The sequence below is a fragment of the Caloenas nicobarica genome, chromosome 3, assembly GCF_036013445.1.
Source record: "Caloenas nicobarica isolate bCalNic1 chromosome 3, bCalNic1.hap1, whole genome shotgun sequence".
NCBI classification, from domain to species: Eukaryota; Metazoa; Chordata; class Aves; order Columbiformes; family Columbidae; genus Caloenas; species Caloenas nicobarica.
The window spans coordinates 26,638,244-26,644,243 of record NC_088247.1 but is presented as its reverse complement, the minus strand read 5'-3'; the positions used below and the strand labels follow the sequence as shown (position 1 = coordinate 26,644,243).

Sequence of the window (6,000 nt, the reverse complement as noted above, 5' to 3'; positions counted from 1 at the left end):
TCTGTAAAATCCTGCAAGTACAAGGAGTTAATTTTTTTTCCAAGTTAAAGTTTCTGTGCATTTTAAATACTCTTGTTTTCTGTGATAACAATTACAGTAAATGAAAATCAAATGTACTACCCCATTTTTGAAAGACTTATTCCATCCACGAGGGCTATTCACATTATGTAACTTCATTCCAGATTTGTATTATTAATGAAGGTTGAAGACCTCCGCTAAGTGTTCTTATGTGTATCTTAGAGAAGTCTCTCTTCAGTGTTTGTGTAATGAGACAGGGCTCCTAAAGTGAACACCCAACCTAGGCATTTGTACCTATTGCTCAGAGTGCCTGCATTATCATCATTAAACCGTGAATAGCTATCACTTTAACTATGGAAATACAACTTTCCAAACAACAAGCTTTTTTAAGCAATGGCTTAAATGACAGGGATAGTGGAAACTTCTGTTTTGCAAATCCTGGGCTCCAACTACTATTTTCCAGTTGTTTATTTCTCATACATTAGCTCTAGTTTCTATTTTCCCAGTCCCTTCTGTCATCATCATAATGCAGAATTCATTTCAGAATATTGGCTATGTCAATATGGTAAACCAAAGTATACTTCTTGGAGAAGTGATGTAAAATACAAAAATGCTGGTATGCAATAAGGTTGTCAAACTTCTGTCCCTTAAAAAATAATCTGATCTTGCAGACATGGTTTAAGAATATGGTGTGGTTGCTGACAGCAGAAATAAGTAAATGTCTTGCTTTGCTGGTTTTCTATAGTGTAAATTCTAAGTGCTGTTTTTCCTACAGCTCCTGTATTTACTGGGACTTCATATACAGCTTAAAGTTGTATCTGTCTAAAATGTGCTGGACCTTATTAGGGTGCAAAGCATGGTCCTGGTGCTCTAAACTCTTAATAAATATTGCCATTCAAAGGCAAGCAGATGTTTATTAGAAGCGTAAATATTAGGCATCTGCTGAGGTTAAAAGTAGTACTGCTATTTACTAGCAGGAGGATTGGTCCCATGAAATTTATCTGTCATACACAGGTGTAAATTGAGCTGGTCCAGCATCAACACTTAGTCTGAGCTTACCGGTTCCTCGCTGGCTTCCTACTGTTAATATTTCTTGCCAACTTGTAGGGATGGAGAAAAGTAATCATTGGCACAGAATTTCACTGAAACTTCAAGCCAGACAAACCCGAAAACTGGAAATTACGTTTGAGGCTAGCAGAAAATATTCTTAAGCTTGAATGTGTAAGTAATAGTGGCCTAGTCTTCTGAAATACATTGAAATATCACTATTTTAATGTGATCCTCAGTAATAAACGCAGCAGTTTATGTAAATCTCTCAAACTACATGATCTGAACATTATTACATCGGAAGTAATCTCATGGCAGGGGATAGGACTAGATGACTTTTGAAGGTCCCTTTCAACTTCTGCGATTCCAATTTTTTTTATTTTTTATTTATTTTTTTCAACCCATTGTGCAGGACAGTTGAGGAATTTAACAGATGCTGTTTCATGATCAGTCTTTCATGCCCCACCATTTCATGCTGTCCCTTTGTCCCACACCAAAGGGCATGGGAGAGGGCCCTGTGTTGCTGCTACAAGGGAAGGAGAAGGGGAATTTGTGGCTGGTGAAATGGGTCTTAGGAGAATTGACCTTCATATGATTTCTACAATGATGAGTCATGCTATCTCTATGACTCACATCCTCAGGACACTATGCCCTGCAAACACTAGTACACACACCGATATGCACACCATGTAATTCTTTTGAGTAAAGCTACTAGTGGGCAAGTCATTACAGAAGCAGAGCCATGTCATAAAGAACTGTTTATTAACGTAAATTTTATCTTTTCTAAACATTTCTCTTCAGTTAAGACAGCAAAGCTATGTTGCTGTTTATTCTGTCCTTTAAAACTTCACTGAGGGAAAAAAATGGCAAAACTAAAATTTTTCTTGAGAAAGGAAGAATAATGGCTGCAGAATGGGATTAGTTTTTCAGTAAGAGAAAAAGAGACATAGAATAATAGGTTTTGAAAGGTACTTTTCTTAATCTGAGTCAATAAAGCTTGAATCTTCAATATGTTTAGGTGAAATGGATTTAGCTCAGTGTAACTCCTGAGAGTTTCCACAATGAAAGAGTTTTCTGTCCACACAGACTTGGCTAATGTAACTTGTTTGTAGAATAACCAGAAACTTCATTTGAAACCGCAGAATCCTGAGACAAAGAAAGACATCGAGAGCTTTCACAGTGTGGGAGGAGGATGACACAATTTCTGATTGCCTGAAGCAAGATGGGAATGTAGCAGAGACCTCAAAATGACTAATTTGGACACAATTCATGCTTAGATTTCTGCCTGCATTTTCATTTAATTTCTCTTTTGCATGGCCCCGCTGGGCACCATACCTTTTTTTATGCTTTGTATAAGATTTTTTTTCTTTTCATACTCAGCGTCTAGGAAATAATATCAAATATTATTGATAAACAATCAGCCAAAAAAATCACCATTTTAATAATTTAATGGTAGGAGCATCCTAATGAGTGAATAAACATACAGGCAAAACAATGATCTACTGGGGGCTGTGTTCACATTCACTTTTGTGCATAATTTCTTCAAAGGTGACCAACCTAAGGGCTAACAAGACTTACCTTTTTGTGTATATTGACAAAAGAATCATTAGTGAAGCCTAGGTGATCACTGGTTAATTTAAGTCATACGATAGCTAATTGTGATTGAGACTGCTGCTTTATCACCCTAATTTTTCAGACTTCATTGTAGATTCTGTTAGAGGCAAAGTTTATGTGTGTAGTATTATTATATTTCTAAAGCGGTTCCCAGGAAGCAGATTTGTTAAACAGATCGTCATGAAAACTTGCAAATGATTCATGTTTAAGGGGTCACAATACACTGGCCTTGATTGGTAAGAAATTGTTTATGCTGTTAATAGGAGCATTCTCTTCATAGAAACAACGGCCTAGAGGTGCTACATACTGAAAAATACTGGTTCTGTTAAATTTAAGCCCTCTTAGAGCTGGCACTTGCTATTATGTTTTCTGTCCAAGGTATAGTTCAGTTATTAAAAAATAGGTGTTGTCTACTCTGTGACAGTTCATATGCAGAATCCTCTAAAAATTTCTCTCCTAGAGCCTCTTCTTTTAAATTGGAAAAAGAAAATATACACAAAATACACATACGTGCATGTCCTTAGGTGTATATATAAGCACATATATGTGAATAAATTCCCTGACAGCAATCAAACTGCATCATCACAAAGTGAGATATCTATTGCTTCATTGCTGAGCTGCTCAGTTTTCCAAATGTGTGGTCAGAGTGAGGATGGGAAAAGAGGAATTGCTACGAATTATGTTCATTTCAAATGTTCCCAAACAGTGCCTTTCTGGGATATGATTTAGAACAAAAAGCATTTTTTGATCTTTTGCTGTGTTTGGATAGCCAGACAAGAGCAGGGTTGATTTTTTTTTTTTAAAATTATTATTTCTTTCTTATTTGCACTTTAACTGGAAGGCGATAAGTCTTTCTGTCAAGTGTAGAGATGTTTGCCTACACTTGGTCCCTGTGTATGAGGGTGCAACACAGACACTTACTGCTTCATTCATTCAGAAAAATCTGCTGCTATTCAGCGATCCTCAGAAGAGACTGCATATTAAAGCATATTGATGTTATGTCTGAATGCAGATTTCTCTCCTGGCTGAATGAACCATGCAGACACAAGCTTGTACGCGGGCATGCGTATAAGGCAAGCCTGAAGGATCTGTGAGAAGAGAGAAGCTGACATTTCTTAGTAATGTGCACCCTGACTACAAAATAGATGAAGTGGTCATGGGTACTGCTGTGCTCACAGTACAAATAGCCCATGATGTCTTGGAAAAGCACATTTAGCATCAGGAAGATGAGCTGGCCTCAGGTCCTGAAAATGGCAGTGACGGAGGGGGTGAGGACCTTGAGTACGAGAGCAAGGAGCCTCTGTTTGGGATTGCTGGAATTCGTACCACTTGCTAATGTACGTGTCTGTTTATGTTTGGGAGAACATGTGTATTACTCACAGAGAACTAGTGAAACTGCATTCCCCTTCTACCTGCCAGCCTCAGACCACTGGCATCCAGGCATCCAGTCTGGTGAAAGCTGCCACTTCCATGTTATTTAATTAATGCTTTTCTTCGTATGTGTTCCTTCACAGGAGGACAGGGCCCATGTGGCACAGCGCTGAAATTCCTCCAGGATCTTCATGGACAGATAGAGAAGACATGAGACATGGGCAACATCACCTAGGTACAACCTGTGAATAAAGAACAATTTGGGAATGGCTCCGGAAGTCTTAAATACTGCTTTGCCTGTGCCAGGCTTGTCACACCTCTCTCAAGTCTATGGGTCCATGAAGTTCGTGTAAAGGCGGTGAAGGACACCAGCTCCTGGCTTTGGTAACACCTCTCCACATGTGAATGTAAGTCGTGTGCTCACTGGCTGATCATCGAGTTTCCCAAGGGCACAGTGTTCTCACCAGCTATTCTCCTGGACACAGCAGTCACTGAGGCCAAGGCTTGCAAAAGTCGTCCTGCCTCTTCCTTCCATCTGGAAAAAGAAACGCAGGAGGATGGGCAGGACTTTCTTCAAGGTGTCAATCTGGGCATTGTCTTTGCAGCTGCAGAATTAGATCTATTTGTGCATCAAAACACCTTGCAGCAGATATTGTTCAAAAGGGCAAGGTGGAGGGAAGTATTTTGGCAAAAAGCACCACTAGTTCTGCATGAACACAAAGTGCTTCTGCACTTGAGCTCTGGTTCAGGTGGTGGTACTGCAGGTGCAGATTGTGGGACAGCTTCACTTGAGAAAGTGTGAAACCACACGGGCAACAGGAGCGCTCAAGTGCATGGCCAAACCAAATACTTCTGAAATGAAACAAGTAACATCACCAAGTTCCTTCAAACTACTGGTCTGCCCCTCTTGTATCAAACAATTTGCTAATCCCAGACACAGCCCGCGATCGCGGTGCTCTTCCGGGCCGACGAGAGCCTGTCCGACTCCTTACCGGGGGCCGGGCGGCATGGCAGTGGCGCGCGTTTTGGGGGGCAGGGGGTGCACGGGAGGCGCAGGAGGACAGCAGCAAGCTGGCTGCCTCAGCTCGGCTCTGGTCTTGCTCAGCGGCCGAGCCCGGGCCGTGCCAGGACGCGGGGCCGGGCGGGGGGCACCTCCCGCCGCCGCGGGGAGGCGGGCGGGGGGCGGCGCTGCCGGCGGGGCGGGCTCGGGCTGCCGGCGCGGGACCGGGGCCGCCGCCGCCGAGCTGGCGTGGGGCAGAGCCGGGCTGGTGTCGGGCGGAGCCGGGCTGGTGTCGGACGGAGCCCTGCGGCAGGTGTGGCAGCGCGGCTGGCGGAGGGAGGGCGTCCGGCCGCCGGCAGGTCAGCGGGGCTCCACGGGGGAACGGAGGCAGGGAGGCGAGCTCCCCGGCGGCGCCTCACCCCCGCGGGGCTCCCCTCGTCCGGGGGGTGGCCGGAGGGGCAGCGCGGGGGGCGACAGGCAGGTGCAGCCATCGAGGCGACCTGGGCCCCCACCCCGCGGCCGCTCTGCCCCCGGGCGCCCGGGCGTGGCTGTGGGTCTGGGGGAAGGAAATTTGTGCCTCCTTTTTAACGGGGAGCTGAGAGCGGAGTGGACTGTGTCACTGGTGTGGTGTTGGTTTTTTTTTTTATTCTTTTTTATTTTTTTTTTCATGTGATCTAGGTGCGCGCAGGCAGATTGTACTAGCTTGAAATCCTTAGTTTATTGGCACGAGATGAAATTGTTTATATCACATTATATCCTTCTGTGCCATACAAAAATCTGCTTTATTCTCGCACCAGGGGTGAAACCAGTTACTGACTGTGTGTATTAACTTCTTTGATAGTTTGTGGCATGGGAGTTCGGACTGTACAATAATAAGTAGAAAGGTTTGTAGTAGCTGCAATTATACTCGTTGCCGTACCTGGAAAGAAAAACCTGCCTCGTGGGCCACT

The 6,000-nt window shown here is 43.7% G+C and overlaps 1 protein-coding gene across 1 annotated transcript in view; it reads left to right on the top strand.

The window, feature by feature from the left end:
- Positions 1 to 5,255: 5,255 nt before the first annotated feature.
- Positions 5,256 to 6,000, top strand: part of COL21A1 (collagen type XXI alpha 1 chain) — a 109,412-nt gene continuing 108,667 nt past the window's right edge. The window contains exon 1 of the mRNA XM_065630957.1: positions 5,256 to 5,409. The gene's annotated coding sequence lies outside the window, so the exon portion shown is untranslated. The remainder of the gene's footprint in view (positions 5,410 to 6,000) is intronic.